Source organism: Dipodomys merriami, unplaced genomic scaffold (assembly GCF_024711535.1).
Source record: "Dipodomys merriami isolate MVZ:Mamm:240054 unplaced genomic scaffold, mDipMer1.0.p SCAF_44, whole genome shotgun sequence".
Taxonomy (NCBI): Eukaryota; Metazoa; Chordata; class Mammalia; order Rodentia; family Heteromyidae; genus Dipodomys; species Dipodomys merriami.
The window spans coordinates 7,797,224-7,813,204 of record NW_027206002.1 but is presented as its reverse complement, the minus strand read 5'-3'; the positions used below and the strand labels follow the sequence as shown (position 1 = coordinate 7,813,204).

The following is a 15,981-nucleotide window of genomic DNA, read 5'->3' as shown; positions in this document are numbered from 1 at the left end:
GCTACTGTGGGTGCCAGGGGTTTGTACTAGGGAAAGGCAACCCTGAGTTGAGCAAGGTAGAAAAGATCCTTGCTTTCATAACCCGTAGAGACTGCTGGGAACATTAAAACACAGAATGAGCCTTCCAGGAGCTCACAGTTTGGTGAATGAAAAAGAGAGCCAGAACCACACACCGCTGTGTCAGATTTTAATACAGGCTCTAGCAGAGAGCTCCAGGATGTCTCAAGGAGTACTATGAAGGCTGAAGACTTGAGCTTAAGTTCTAGCTGTTTCTTGTAGCTATGCGACCTTGGCCGACCTTGTTTGTTTGTTCTCTGTGGATTGTGAAACTTCAATGAGGTACTGTTTGGTAAAGCACTCAGCACAGGACCTGGAAGGACGCTCTTCGTCTGTCCTCAGATCCAACTGTGCAGAGAACAGGTTGCAGGGAAGGCAAAGTCTGAGATGTAGTTAAGCTGGTGGACTGGGTGCGGCTGGTCTTGCCGCCATCTTGGTCTTGAAAGGCAGAGCTTTGGGTTCCGGCTCCCTCCCCTTGCTGGCCTGTGTCAGTAGTTCTCACAGAATGGTCCACACAGATAATGTTGAGGTGCTGAAGAGATGAGGGTCTAATAAGTCTAAAGGCAAAGACACCACCAGTCTATTTGTGGTGCTGTATGATGCTTCCTTCAGAAATAAGTTTATGGGAGGTAAAAAATTCATTTATTTGAAGGAGACTCTTAAGGACTACAGAAGTTGACTGTGAAAAACTGTAAAATCATGGCTGGCATTTGTTTGATGGAGATTTAGGGAATGCTATCCTAGAATGAGGCATACACGTACATACATATATATATACATATATATACATATATATATATATATATATATATACATATATGAGAACAGGACTTGAACTTGGTATCTGATGTTTTTCTTCACTGGTGCTCTACCACCTGAGCCACGCCACACTTACAACTCCATTTCTTCTTCTTTTTTTGTCCAAGACTCAAACTCACTCATTAGCTGGCAGTCTACCAACTGAGCTACGAATTCAACCACTAGAATGAAGTTCCTCTTTTTTTGGTTGGTCGTGGGGCTTGAACTCTGGGCCTGGGTGCTGCTGTCTCTCAGTTCTTCAGCTCAAGGCAAGTGCTCTACCAGTTGAGCCACAGCACCACTTCCTGTTTTCTGGTGGTGGTTAATTGGAGATCAGAGTCTCATGGACTTTCCTGCCTGGGCTGGCTTTGAACCATTATCCTCAGATCTCAGCCTCCTGAGTAGCTAGGATTACAGGTGCCCAGCTAGAATGAGGTTCTTAATGGTTCCAGGTCTCCATTTTCCTGTTAGCAGAGTGACAACATTGCCTCCCAGGGGGATAGAGGGATGACATGAGGGACTAGAAGTGAGGACTCTGATCAGTATTTCGAATGAGTGGTCTCATTCCTACCTCCTACAAGATTCTATTACTCTCCTTTATTGCCTCCTTCCTTTCCTCCTCCCCTGCCTCTCTCTCTTTACTTCTTTTTTCCCATGGGGGTGGGGGTGTCTTGACCTGAGCCTTGTGTTCTTGGTTAGCCTTTTTTTTTGTTTTGTTTTTGTCTTTGCTTTTTGTTTGTCACCTGAACCCATCCCTCTACTTTTGGCTTTTTGCTGATTAATTGGAGGTAAGCCTCACAGACTTGTCTGTATGACTGGCTGCCATCAAACCTCAGTCCTTAGATCTGAGCCTCCTGGTAGCCAGGATTACAGTGGTGAGCCACTGGTGCCCCGGGCTATTGTTTTCATTTCTCATATCATTATCCCAAATTATCTTGTTGACAAGTGCTGTCCATAGTTCTGAAATCCTAATTGCCCTGAAAACTGGCTGTTAAAGACATTATTTGCATATACCAGTTCATTTTTTAAAAAAATATAAACAGCCATTTTTTTTGGTAGCAAAATCTGACCTTAATCAATGTGAAACTCTCTGTCTTCTTAATGTACCCCTTTTAGTGTAAATATTTATGTGAAGCTCCAGAACTGTTAATGTGTTTGACTGCAAAGTGTAGCCAGATGCTCTGAGGTATATAGCATATTAACTGGCACAGAGCATCTCTAGAATGTAAAAAAGGAACTCCCCCCCCCAAAACTTTACTCCTCAGACCATATGGAAACAAGGGTTCCAGATAAGGGGTTGCAGACTTTCATAACTGTTTCTTTTCCCAGCCAGCAGTGAACCCCCAGAGGGTACAGATCTCCCTTGTTTGCTGATTTAAAGCTGTCTCCTCGGCGCTGCAGAGGGCTGACACGAAGCAGTCACTGGGTCATTTAAGTACAGTCATGCAGTGGGCAGCCCTTTGTGACCGGGTCGTACTGATGGAGTCGCTGGCAGTTCGGCAAGCTCTGCCTCTGACTGACTGGCCCATGGTGTTGACCGGTGGCTGTCTAATTTGGGCAAATGAGGGGCTAGCTTGAGTCCCCTGGAAATGGGTCCATCTTAGAGCTTGGCTCCAGGAGCATTCAGGTTTGGAAATGGTCATCCAGGGATGACCAAGCCCACTGTGGCCTCTTGAGGGTGGGTTCAGTGCCTGTGGGGCTTTGAGCTGTGGGAGAAACTGAAAGCCCTCAGTCTGCTTCCTGACCCGTCTGTGAAGCTCCCAAATCTCTGGGCTGCTATTTCCAGGAACTTTTTGATGACAGCTGGCCGCTGCCTGCCTCTTTGCCCACCTTCCTCAACCCCTGTCCCCATCAACCCCTGTCCTCCTTTTCATCCATTAGAGTTTCTTCCCATGGTAGCAACCCAGGTAATACTGAATGACTAGATGGATTAGTGGATTGCAGTGTGTGTGTGTGTGTGTGTGTGTGTGTGTGTGTGTGTGTGTGTGTGTGTCTGTGTGTGTGTGTGTGTGTGTGTGTGTGTGTGTGTGTGTGTGTGTGTGTGTGTGTGTGGTGTCTGTGTTGGTTATGGGGCTTGAACCCTGGGTGCTGTCTCTCAGCTCTTCAGCTCAAGGCTAGTGCTCTACCACTGAGCCACACTGCCACTTCCGGCTTTTCTGAGTGGTTTTTATTGGAAATAAGTTTCCTGCCCCAGCTGGCTTTGAACTGTGATCCTCAGATCTCAGCCTCCTGAGTAGCTAGGATTACAGGCGCGAGCTACTGGGGCCCGGCTGCAACCTTCTTGATATTGGAGCTTCTCCCTTTTTCCTAGCTTAGTGTAACCTTTAATCTGAGGCGATGGTGGCTGATGTGTCTTACCTCCCATTTTTTTTTTTTTTTGTTCTGCAGTTTACAGATGCTCCTCGACTTACGATGGGGTATGTACCAGTAAACCCATCATAAGCTGAGAATATCCTGGGTGGGGATGCACTTGACCCGCCTTGCCTGTGGGGCATCCTGGCGAGACCGCACTGTGGGGGAGGATCAGCTTTTTCCCCTCTGGATGGTGTGGAGGACTCAGCCCTGGCTTGCTGCCAATGAGCCACATCAATGGAGTATTGTACCACTCACTGCTACTTCAAGAGAGGATGAAAACAGAGGTACAGCTTCTACTGAACTTTCTGTTTTGTACTGTCATAAAGCTGAAGACTTGTAAGGCAAACCATCCTAAGCCAGGGACCCTGCGCTCAGCTGTTATCCTTGGCCTTCCAGCCTCTGCTTCTTCTTTGGTGGCTACTTGGAGTCCCTCCTCTCAACCTATGTCCTCATTTCCATCTTGATTCAGCACTGATGGCCATTTCCTATCAGCCAGGCCCTCAGTGGGCTCAACAATCTCATTAACTATTTTATTCCCTCCTTACAGAGAGGCCAACAATCTTACCCAGTTACTAAGAGGTGGAGTTGGGACATAAAACCCAGGTCTGCATTCTCTACACAGCCTGAGCCTCTCCATTTTCCCACTGTTTCTATCTGAGTTACCCTCCAACAGACCACCAAGATACACAGAACTCTCAGATTGGCCTGCTGTGCTCTACAACATAGGGCACCAACTCTTGCCCTGGGATAACAGGACCACAGGGCCATACCAAGATAGTAGGGCCATACCATGCAGTTCTCTGGTTTTATGGCTAAGGTGTCAGGCTTTGCAATCCCAAAGAGCTCATTTTTAGTCCCAGCTCTCTCTACATCTGCCTCAGAGAATATAACTCCCAGGAGCCCAGTCAATAATGCATCCAAATTCAAGTTAGATGATGCATTCCTGTAAAGCCCTTAGTTCAGTGATTGCACCAACCATCCTCAAGGGGTTGATTTTTGCTTGTTTGTTTGCCAAAAAGCACCTCTTTCAAAGTCTAGCACTGATAACTCAAGCTGTTTAACAAAGGCAAGTCGCCTAGTTAAGACCTAAAGCGACTCTTGTCCATCAAAATCGGAACCTGGAGTCTTTCCACTGGCAGAGTAGTCTGGAGTTTGTACCCAGTCTGGGCTTCCCTCAGTATGGACTTGTCCTTGTCTCGCACGGAGTCAGGCCTGGCCTGTAGCTGAAGGACAGAGCGGGCGAGGCTGCAGGAAGGTGTTATGAAAATCCTCAGCAATGAATCCCTGATGCTTTGCCCGAGGGTTAGAAAGCACAGTCAATTTATTTGGTGCTTTTTCCGCCTTCAAATTATCCAGCTCCTACAGGATCCTTAGCTTAGGAACATTCACTCAAGTTGACCAGAACTTCTCCTTTCTGACTGTGTGAATGGCCTTCCCACCCCGTCCCCTCTCCCACCTCCACGAAGTTGTCGATGGGGAACCGAGTCTCACGCTGAGGTGTCAGCCCTCTCAGGGCCTGGCTCTTAATGAATCTAATTCAAGGAGGTGAGAGTGGAACTGGGAAAGTGTATCATGAGCGATTTTTGAGGCCTATTTGTACTTGAGGCCGTGTACATTTTGATTTGTTTGCTTTTTTTTCTTCGGAAAAGTCATCTTGGAGTTTATTGATTGAATGAGCCTATGCAAGCAAAAGTGCCATGTGAACTATAAAGCAGTGTATAGCTCTGAGGGGTTATTGAAATGAGTATTGTTGAGTTAATGTTTGTTAGCAGGGAGCCCTTTTGAGATGGCATTTGCTTTATGACATTTATTTGTTGTTATATATATATATATATATATATATATATATTTTTTTTTTTTTTTTTTTTTTTTCCCCTCCACAAGACCATCTGGAGCTATGGAGCTTGCTGAGCACAGCTTTCCTCTTAGAAGGTGTGTGGATCTGAGGTGTTGTAGATGGAGCGTTGATGAAGGGGGATCGTGTACAAAGGCAGGAACAGAGAGAGCTACCAAACAAACCAGGCAAACAACCCACACAGATCCTTTTAACCTGGGAATTATCGTCAGCAATTGTGGAATGAAGTGTTTCCCCAAGATGGCGGCACTGGCCTATCTCCCACCCCACAGGCTGGCCTTATGATGGGACATCTGTACTCCTCGAATGATAGGTGGGATCTCTAGTCCATGCCTTGGAAATAGCGTGGGTCATCATCATCATCCTCACCATCATTACTATCATCCTCACCATCATCACTATCACCACCACTACCGTCATCCTTGAAGCCGGGATTGCTATCTTTGATGGTAGGGAGCATCACTCTGTCATCAAATGTAATCTTTGTAATCATCGACCTTAATTTTTACAGAGGAGTAAGCTAGGTTCAGGAACATTCCATTACTCACTGCTATACACTGAACATCTAGCAAGCGGCTAAAATGGAAGCAGGCACGAGAGTCCAGATCCTGTCTGCTTAACTGTGAGACCACTCTCACCCTGTTGTCTTCCTACGTTGAGAAGGCAAGGGTGGGCTTCACTGTGTTAGCCTGGTGATGCTGCCACCAGTCCGTCCTGACTCAGGAATGACCCAAGCCCTGTGAGGATCCTGTGGTCACTTCCACCTGAGGCAGCCTCGAGTGTTTGTCTTTTCCTGTGCCCTGACTGCTGGCCACACTCAGCTGCTGGCTGGCTTGGGAGAGCCATGGAATCAAGACTGAAACCAATTAGCATGGGAAACCTGCCAACTCACCCTCCACATCCCCAGCAGACGGCCTGATTTCCTTGCTGGTGAGAACTTGCTGGCAAGACTCTTCCCCCAGCCATGGGGAGACTTCCAGGAGGGTCACGTGACTCCTTCCAATGGCTTCAGCAAGTCCATTAATGAACTAAATAGGCAGAAATGAAGCAGGAGGTGGAAAGGGGATGAGCAGAGGGAGTCAGGGAATGAGCCACGTGATTGGAGAGAAGGGCTGTCCATCTACAGCAGACTGTGGGCTTTGTGAGAAGGGCCGCGGTGGTTAAGGGTGTGAACACACTGGAAACCTCCCCATCCAAAGAGCACTGTATCTCGGGTTCCGTGCCCACGTGGATGATACTGACTTAGGATGCTTTTAGGGACAAGATCTTCTATTTTCTGGGCTGTGTAACATGGAGGTTAAAAGTACAAACCCTGAGCTGGACGCTGGTGGCTTACACCTGTAATCTCAGGGGGTTGAGATCTGAAGATCACAATTCAGTCAGCCCAGGCAGAAAAATCCATGAGTCTCTTAACCACCACCCCTTCCCACCAAACCAGAAGTGGGGCTGTGGCTCAAAGTGGCAGAGCACCAGCCTTGAACTTACGAAAGCTCAGGGACAGCACTCAAGCCCTGAGTTCTAGCCCCATGACAGACAAGAAAAAAAGAAGTACAAACTCTGACTGGAGTTATTCTATTGAAAATTTGGTCGAGTCTCTAACATGAACCAAGAGATTGAGCAGATTATTTAATATAACACTTAGGATTGCCCCTTTCAGTTGTAGGAATGTAATGTCACTATTCATTGGGATTGTTAAGAAAATAAAACCTGTAACCAAGCTTGCAGAGCACTAAGCATATGGTAAGTATAGTCTAACTTGGGATGTGTGTGTGTGTGTGTGTGGTCTACATTGCTCTTGGACATGCTTTTAGATATGTCAGTGCGAAGAAGAAGAAGAAGAAGGGAGGAGGAGGAGGAGGAGGAGGAGGAGGAGGAGGAGGAAGAGGAGGAGGAGGAGGAGGAGGAGGAAGAGGAGGAGGAGGAGGAAGAGGAGGAGGAGGAGGAAGAGAGAGAAGAGAAGGAGGAAGGAGAAGGAGAAGGAAGAAGGAGAAGGAGAAGGAGAAGAGAAGAGAAGGAGAAGAAGAAGAAGAAGAAGAAGAAGAAGAAGAAGAAGAAGAAGAAGAAGAAAGAAGAGAAGAAGAAAGAAGAGAAGAAGAAGAAGAAGAAGAAGAAGAAGAAGAAGAAGGAAGAAGAAGAAGGAAGAAGAAGAAGAAGAAGAAGAGAAGAAGAAGAAGAAGAAGAAGAAGAAAGAAGAAGAAGAAGAAGAAGAAGAAGAAGGAAGAAGAAGAAGAAGAAGAAGGAAGAAGAAGAAGAAGAAGAAGAAGAAGAAGGAGAAGAAGAGAAGAGGAGGAGGAGGACGGAGGAGGAGGAGGAGGAGGAGGAGGAGGAGGAGGAGGAGGAGGAGGAGGAGGAGGAGGAGGAGGAGGAGGAGGAGGAGGAGGAGGAGGAGGAGGAGGAGGAAGAGAAGGAAGAAGAAGAAGAAGAAGAAGAAGAAGAAGAAGAAGAAGAAGAGAGAAGAAGAAGAAAGAAAGAAGAAGAAGAAGAAGAAGAAGAAGAAAAAAGAAGAAGAAGAGAAGAAGAAGAAGAAGGAAGAAGAAGAAGAAGAAGAAGAAGAAGAAGAAGAAGAAGAAAGAAGAAGAAGAAGAAGAAGAAGAAGAAAAGAAGAAGAAGAAGAAGAAGGAAGACGAAGAAGACGAAGAAGACGAAGAAGACGAAGAAGACGAAGAAGAAGAAGAAGAAGAAGAAGAAGAAGAAGAAGAAGAAGAAGAAGAAGAAGAAGAAGAAGAAGAAGAAGAAGAAGAAGAAGAAGAAGAAGAAGAAGAAGAAGAAGAAGAAGAAGAAGAAGAAGAAGAAAGAAGAAGAAGAAGAAGAAGAAGAAGAAGAAGAAGAAGAAGAAGAAGAAGAAGAAGAAGAAGAAGAAGAAGAAGAAGAAGAAGAAGAAGAGGAAGAAGGAAGAAGAAGGAAGAAGAAGGAAGAAGAGGAAGAAGAGGAAGAGGAAGAGGAAGAGGAAGAGAGAAGAAGAAGAAGAAGAAGAAGAAGAAGAAGAAGAAGAAGAAGGAAGAAAAGAAGAAGAAGAAGAAGAAGAAGAAGAAGAAGAAGAAGAAGAAGAAGAAGAAGAAGAAGAAGAAGAAGAAGAAGAAGAAGAAGGGAAGGAAGAGGAGGAGGAGGAGGGATGTCTCCCTTGGGACTGTCTAGTTGAAGGGTGTGTGTGTGTGTGTGTGTGTGTGTGTGTGTGTGTGTGTGTGTGTGTGTGTGTGTGTGTGTGTGTGTGTGTGTGTGTGTGTGTGTGTGTGTGTGTGTGTGTGTGTGTGGTGGGAGGAACCTTTAACAAATGTCTTCTATGTCTCATTGGCTAGAATTACACCAAATGTCTGTCCTGCCCAATCACTGGCAAGAAACCTCTGTCCAGTGGGGCTGTGGTCCACTTGCTTTGAGGGTACCTGAAAAAAAGTTGGATGCTTACAAAAGAGGCTGAAGGTCTATTAGGAAAGAAGATAGATGTGTATGCTAGGCTAGCTAGGCATGTGACAGAAAAAATCTAAACAATGAATACATTTTACTTTTATGATTTTTATTATTATGATTATCGTTATCGATTTCTCTATCGGGCATCTTGTCTCTCTGTTCTGAGGATGCATGATTTTGACCCCCCGCCTCTTCCTCAAAAGACAGGGTGATAGAAATGTACTATTTCTGCTCCCAAGTTTCTTTTCCCTCTCACAAATATCTCAAGTGGAAGGGCAAATACTTCAGAATCAGCCCAAGAACATTAATTGCCAGATTTCAGCATCTGCCACTCACCACGGTGATTGTGTAACTGAGCAAATGATATTGTTGATGACAGGACAAAGCATCTGTCTTTTTTTCCACTTCAGTCCCACACCTGGGCGTTCTTCCTCTCCACAGCACGGAAAGCCCATTTTAAACCGTTCAGCTCTGAAAGTAGTGTCTTGGAACATTTGTCTCTCACTGAGCTGGCTCCGATGTGATTTTTTCCTTTTTGCTCAGATTGTGTGGCTAGCACATTTCTTTGATTCAAAAAAGATCAGTGTGAGTGACCTGGAGAAAAGCCATTCCCAGTTCCCAGTTTTGGAGGAAAAAAACCCACACCCAAACATAGAAACATGCCACGTGGAAGCTAGATAAATAACCTCAGTTACATGGGACAACCAATTTGTTTTTAGTACCCCATGCTGAAACATAGCTTAGCTGTGTATCTGTAATTGAACTGATGATTCTTTCTTCTTTTTAATTTACTGTTGGCTTTTGGCTATGGTGAAGGACGCTTGTTGGGTAGATGGCACAGATCACTTCTGTCTGTTGCAAGCAGTTGGGTGGGTTCAACAACTAGCAACTTCTCATCCACTGTTCAATGAGCTCAAGGGCAGAAGAAAGTAATGTTTGGTTCAAGGGGAGATGCAAACCTACTGTCTCGTATTTTAGAGATAACATTTTCCTTTGGAGAGTCATGTTAGACCCTGGCCTCTGATGTCATTAACTTGGCCTCTGATATCACAAACTTGCAGGCAAGTGGCAGAAATTCTGTATCATGGAAGAACTCTGGAGAATCAGCCAGGAAGTTTCTGGAATCTAAATTATGGTTCATTGAGTAAGACATCCATCAGTCTTTTCTTAGAAATGAATTCTATTTGCTTCATTGGAGACCCATGGACTTTTAGAACTGAAAAGGACTTTGAGGGGTTATATGTTGAGATGTTTTTAATAGTCAAGTCGATGGAGTGGGCCTAATTTGTGCGGGGACTTTGAGACGTAGGTTCTGTTTGTATGAAGTCCCTGAAGAACGTATTGTGGGGAGTGTGTTAGACAGTGTTTTTCTCGCTAAAATTCTTCAATCAAGAAGTGGGCAAGAGTGGCCCCTTGACTCTTACAATAAACTGACTCTAAGTCAGAATCTAGTTCTTGGATGGCATAACAGAGAAGGGTAATTTTGTCACTGCACTTTCTGTATATTACCTTCTATTCTAATCTCCAAGAACTCTCCTCTCAAATTCCTAGAAAGAAAAAGGGTAAGTGTGAATGAAAAACAAAACAAATAAACCAAAAACCCAACCAACCAAACAAACCCTCACACCAGACTTGCAAGCCCTTGAGCATTTACAGAAACTCTGCTTGGAGTCTGATAGAGTAGGGTGTTAGGAATGTTGGAATGGAGAATGAGGAGACCTGGATTGGACCCTGGAAGAGACGTGAAGGAGGAAGGGCCAATCAAGACACAGAAAGAACCTAGCGCTGGTGGCTGGTGTTTGTAATCCTAGCCTCAGGAGGCCGAGGCCTGAGGATCGTGGTTGGAAAGCCAGCCTGGGTAAGAAAGCCCGTGAGACCAGGAAGTGGCACTGTGGCTCAAAGTGGTAGAGTGCTGGCCTTGGGCAAAAGAGCTCAGGGACAGCAGTCAGGCCCTGAGTACAAGCCCCATGGTTGACAGAAAAAAAAAAAAAAAAAGAGAGGCAGAGAGAAAGGCTACGATTGCTGAAGTCACACCACCCAACACTTGGTGCAAGGGTAATAAGAAAACAGGGTGGCCTGGTGGGCCCACAACCACTCGTGGTTCAAGAGAACTTCAAAGTGGCCACGTGGACTAAGTTCACCCAATCTGTCACCTTTACTCAGAACGTTGAATCTTAGCAAGGCTGATGGGCCTCAACTCATTCTGGCCCTGGTGCTTCCACATTATCAGATCAATGAGCTCTTCTATATTCTCTTGCAGTCAGTCTTAAGTCTCTCTGGGGCTAGTTAGAAGTGAGGTCTGTTGAATGTGATTAAATTACCCCGTTATGGGGTCCTTTTACCCATTAGCCAGCACCTGCAGGATAAACATGCTCAAGGAGCAAGCGTGCCGGTGCAGGGTTTGAGCCCTGCAGCCAGTAGTTCATCACTGTTCTGCAGCCTGAACACTGCTGCCCACAGCTGTGCGCTCAGTGGATGGAAACGTGTCAGTGGTAAATGCCTCATGCTTCCCTGCAGGTGGAAGGCACAGATGGTTAGCTGTCATGACACTTGTCCTTGTCAAAAAAATCGCTGTTCTTGTTCTTGTCTCTGTTTGACCTGTGCCAGGAAGGAGACGGCTTTCTCAGTGCCATGCAACTGGGGTCTTGGCTAGCCGTGTAATCACGAGCAAGTCACTCCATGTCTGTGAAATCGGGTGTCCTCACTTATTAAAAAAAAACCAAAGTGAAGCAACACGTAGCAAGTGATATATAAAACTAACAACAGCAGAACTATACGGTGGCCAGAAGGGGGCTGTGGGTGGAGATCTTCCCTTCTGGTCCTGGTTAATTCTGGGAAAATCTAAAGGCCTGAGACACACGTTTTGATGGCCACATGGCTAGCAATTTCTTAGGTGCCTTTCAGTTTACAGTGCCACTAATTTCTTTTATGAAACAGTCACACCTCCATATTCCCTTTCTCCGGGTCCTCTCCTTAAACATGTCTGGGTGCTTGGGTTAGTTTCGGGTTCAGCACCTACTAATTGGATATTCTGTACTTCAGGAGATTTCCAGGGTCATTGGCAAGATGTTGAAGAGCCGTAAATCAATCAAGTAGAGTATCTATCTTCCTGCAAAAGGGAGGGAGGTCTAAGCCCTCCCTCTTCTTCTTCCTCCTAGAAGACATTCAGGGACTTCACACAAACAGAGTCAACGTCTGAAAGCCCCTGCACAAATTAGGCTCACTCCATCGGCGTGGCTATAACACCCCAACGTCATTTTTAGTTCTGAAATTCCATAGGTCTCCAATGAAGCAGATGACTATGATATTAGTCTGGCTTCCTGGCATTTCATGGCCTTGAATCTGAATTTGAGAAGCACAAGAAGTTCTAAAAGTTCTCTACTCCCCATTGTCCATGTCTGGAAATGCTGCCCTGAGCTCACCACGAGCCTTCTGGTCAATTTATAATATTGGTATCACTACCGTCATTGTGTAAGAGTGGGTGTGAAGGCGTGGGTCTGTAAGCCTAGTGCTTGAGAGTCACTTTTTAGTTCTCTGTGGCCTTCCATGTTTCCTATGATGTTTTACTTGAACTTGCCAGAATGGGTGTTTTTTTTTTCCCCTTGGCAACTAGCCAATCCTTAATTAAGACAAAAGATTTAATGAAACAAGGCCTGGCACCATCTCCCCCAAGAGGCTCCTTTAGCTCTTTATATCGGCTCAACTGGTATTTGCCCTCTTTCCACTGTGGGACCAGCAGAGGTCACGGTGAAGGACAAATAGTCAGGGATTTGAAGTTTTCTCAGGTGTGAAGGGCTTGGCTCGGTGAGGAAATGGCACAGTGACTGGACCTGGTTATTGGAGAGTCAGTGATAAGAGAGAGGAATTAGATTTGCTTTCTTCCCAGAGGGCCTAAGAAGATTTATGGGGTACAAATGAAAAGAGGAGGACAGACTGAGTCTCAGCACTGGGGAGAACCTTCTAGCAGCTTGGTACTGTGTAAGGATGGAATAGTGCTGCTGTAACTGTTAGGGTGTTCCTCAATAGCTTTGCCCCCCCCATAGTGTGGGGGCTGGTATGGGACCTTGAAGAGGTGGAATGTGTGTGCATATGTGTATATGTATGTGCACACATGTGTGTGTATGTACTGTCTTCTTAAGAGAATACCAATCTCCTGAAGTGAATTCTCCTGGAGCATTGAGCTGGTATAAAAGCCAGAGCTCTGAGCTTGGCCCTGCCTCGCTGTCTTCATTGCTTCATCGCCTTCCACCATGTTGCCGCTTAGCCAAGGGAACTGCGCCCAGGCAGGTTCCTCGTCATGGAGCACCCCTCCTTCCCACCGACTGTGTTCCGTAAACCTCTGCTTCTCACAAGCCTGCCTCCGGCATTTCATCATCGCAACCAAAGGCTGACAATACCAGCCAGCTTATCTTGAGACTTGAACTTTTCCTACCCAAGGGTGGAAGGATGAACTTTTGGGGGGTCTCTGTGGGGGTAGAGGCCAGCATTAGATGAGGGTTTCAGTGAGGTGCTATCCGTTCCTGGATTCAAATCTCACGTTGGATTCCCGTTGGTCTGCGTGGTTCTAGAGGGGCGGTTTAAGGTGTCTGGGACTGGGTTCTCATCTGTGAAGACTGGAATAAGGAACTCTTGCTTGTTGCGGTACAGTGAGGAGTAAATGATGTGGCATTTAGTAAATACTTGGCACAGAGAAGAAGGGCCTGGGAAAATGAATGTTCTCTTTGCTCTTCTGTTTCAGGTGAGACTCTTCCCCGAGCTGCTGCTTTCTCAGCGGCTCCTACCACAGTGGGATTTTTATTTGCTTTAAGCAGCTCTGGATGATAGAGCTTGTGTCTTATCTGCCTCGCTTAGCAGAGGACAGTACGCACAGAAAAGGCCTTCATAAACGTGATGGACTGGGGAGTCTGAGCTCACAGCTTCCATGCGGAACACATGTGAGAAATGCTTCTCTTCTTCCACCCTGGGAAACTCAACATGGGATCACAGGGAGCTGCAGGTCCGTGCACAAGACCCATGCAAGCACCTGGCCCGCACCCCCACGCTGACAAGCAAGGCCTGTGCTCCCCTCCCCCCACCCAAGAAGATGGATGAAGAATCTGCTTGTGGATGAGCCACGGAGGCGGCTGGGATGGAGGACAGGATTTGGCATCCCTGGGGAATCTTTATTTATAGCTCTGGCGGCTGGCGAGGGGGCTGAAATCATTCCTAGGGAGTCTCAGTGATGGAGAGTGATCAGACAATCAAAGGATGTCGTCCCCACTGGATGCTGCTCTCTTCCAGGGCTGGCGCCTGTTGCTGCGGGAGCTGGAGCTGGGGAGAGGCGCTGTGTCACCCCGGGGCTGTGGTCCTCAGGGAGGAGTTAAGCTGACTGCCTTCCAGCGGCTCCTTCCGCAGGCAGCGGCTGGGCCCTTTTCTCCAGTGTACAGGCAGCGCCTGTGCTAATCCCAGCCAATTCTCCCAGCCCCAAACAAACAGAAGCCTCTCTGGACCGACAGAGGCCACTGGGGGTGGAGGATGTGGTTTAGATTCAAGATGATACAGTCGAATCCACTGGCCCGCCGGTCTTGCCCATGACTTGGTTTCCCCCAGTGACCAGGGGCATGTGCAGCAGGGGATGGTCCTGCCTTACTGAGGGCCACAGTGGGGGTTGGAGGAGGCGGGCGGTCTCTTCACTGGGCTTTAAAGGACACCAGGAATTTTCTAGCCGAGCAGAGGCGGCTGGGCAGTGAGTTCCTCAGGCACAGGCTGTGAGTCTCTTCCACTCAGTTCTTGTCCAGCCCAGCATACTGCCTGCGGCGGAGGTAGCCATGGCTGGACAGGTGCCTGCGTCTATGCAATTTCTCAGTGTGTGAAGACCCATGTTTTCTGTTCTTAGGTACGATGCATGGTAGTTAGGAAGGAAGATTCTCCCTGGAGCCAGTCCCAGGGCTATAGCCCTGGCTCCTCCTCTAGAAGACTTTGGATGGCTCACCGCATCTCCCAAGCTTTAGTTTACTTGTCAGTAAAATGGAGACTAGGGGACTCCCACTGCGTTTTGAGGGTCAGGATGGAGGTGAGAGGTCATGTAAGTCGCACAGGTCACTATGAAACAGGCCACCTGGGACGAAGGAGATGACGCTGTGAGCCACCATTCCAGGTGAACTGATTGGCCAGGTTGTATCCCCAGGCATCAGGGAACCTGGGACTGTCTGGACCTGTGTGTTTAGTTCTAATTTCCCAGCCCTTCTCCTTGACTAGAGCTCCTGTCTTTGTGAGTTCCTCTTTAGCCTTTCAGCTGGCTCGTGTGTGTGCGTGTGTGTGTGTGCGCACGCGCGCGTGTGTGTGTGTGCCTGGAGCCCTGTTTCTAGCTGATACAGAGAACTTTGGGCTGGGGACCCCAGCTGCCCTAGGGAGGGAGGGAGGGAGAGAGGTCTAGGAATGTGGCTCTGAGGTAGAGTGCTTGCCTGGCATGCATGAAGTCAGTGCAAACCCTGCGCTCTGTCCCCAACCCCACCACACTTTTCCTCTTGATCTTTGACCGTGACCTTGGCTCTGGCTTAGGTAAAACCTGCAGCTCCCCCTGGACTCTATTGATTCCCATGGGTCACCCTGAGCCTGCTGGTCCTGACCTCCCAGGTTGTCGGGGTTGCTTGAGACCATGCTGGCGATTGTTTTTGCTTGGTAGTTTCCATCTTTTGATTCTTGAGCCTAACTGAGTCCTGACGGTGGCAGGCTGGACAGATCTGAGCTTGACACCTGTCTGTCACTGGCTGTCTGTGCAAACCCTGTACTCAGTTCCTCTCAGGCCCTTCCTCTTGGCCCTCGACTGTGCTCTTCGTGCCTCATGATGAACGTGATGGCGGAGGTAACACCTGCTACTCCCTCTGGGCCCCACTGACTCCGGATTGGAGCAAGTCGCCCCATCTCTCGGAGCTTCGGCTTGCTTACTTGGTAAATGGGGTTCATAACAGGACTGTCAGGAGCATTAAATGAGATAATGATATGTGTTTAGCTCAGTGCTGGGGCACAGTAGGAAGTAGATAGAATTGTGAGTGTCATGGCTGTGATTTGATGGTATTTGTGGCTCCAGAGGCTGCTTGGAGTAATCAGGAAAATGTGATGAGATAAGGGATTTGAATGTGCTTAGGAGCTGGAAAACACAAAATCAACCAACACGGGGCATGAAAATAATTATTTTCTCAGGTTTTTTTTTTTTTTTGAAGTTTGCCAATGGATGTGCTGTTGTAGACGGCTTAGATGACTAGCAGCCAGACAGCGTGGAGTACTCCTCCAGACTTGGCTCTTACTATGACATTTCAATTTGGTGCCCTGGGAGGGCAGGGACTCGGAGTCCTCCCATTGTTGCAGGGCTGTCCAAGAGCCATCAGTCAGCTCAGAAGGGTGACTTAATAGGGCACTGGGGTGGGGATGGGGTGGGGTTGGGGGAGTTGTGTGCATACAGGGCAGGGAGGAAAGCTTGGCTTGCTGTTTCCCAGGGTCTGTGTCTCTGAGGCTGCCTGGGGCTGAGTGGG

The 15,981-nt window shown here is 47.3% G+C and overlaps 1 protein-coding gene across 1 annotated transcript in view; it reads right to left on the bottom strand.

Moving 5' to 3' along the window:
• Positions 1-15,981, bottom strand: part of Adra1b (adrenoceptor alpha 1B) — a 71,673-nt gene that overhangs the window by 47,464 nt on the left and 8,228 nt on the right. The window lies entirely within an intron of this gene.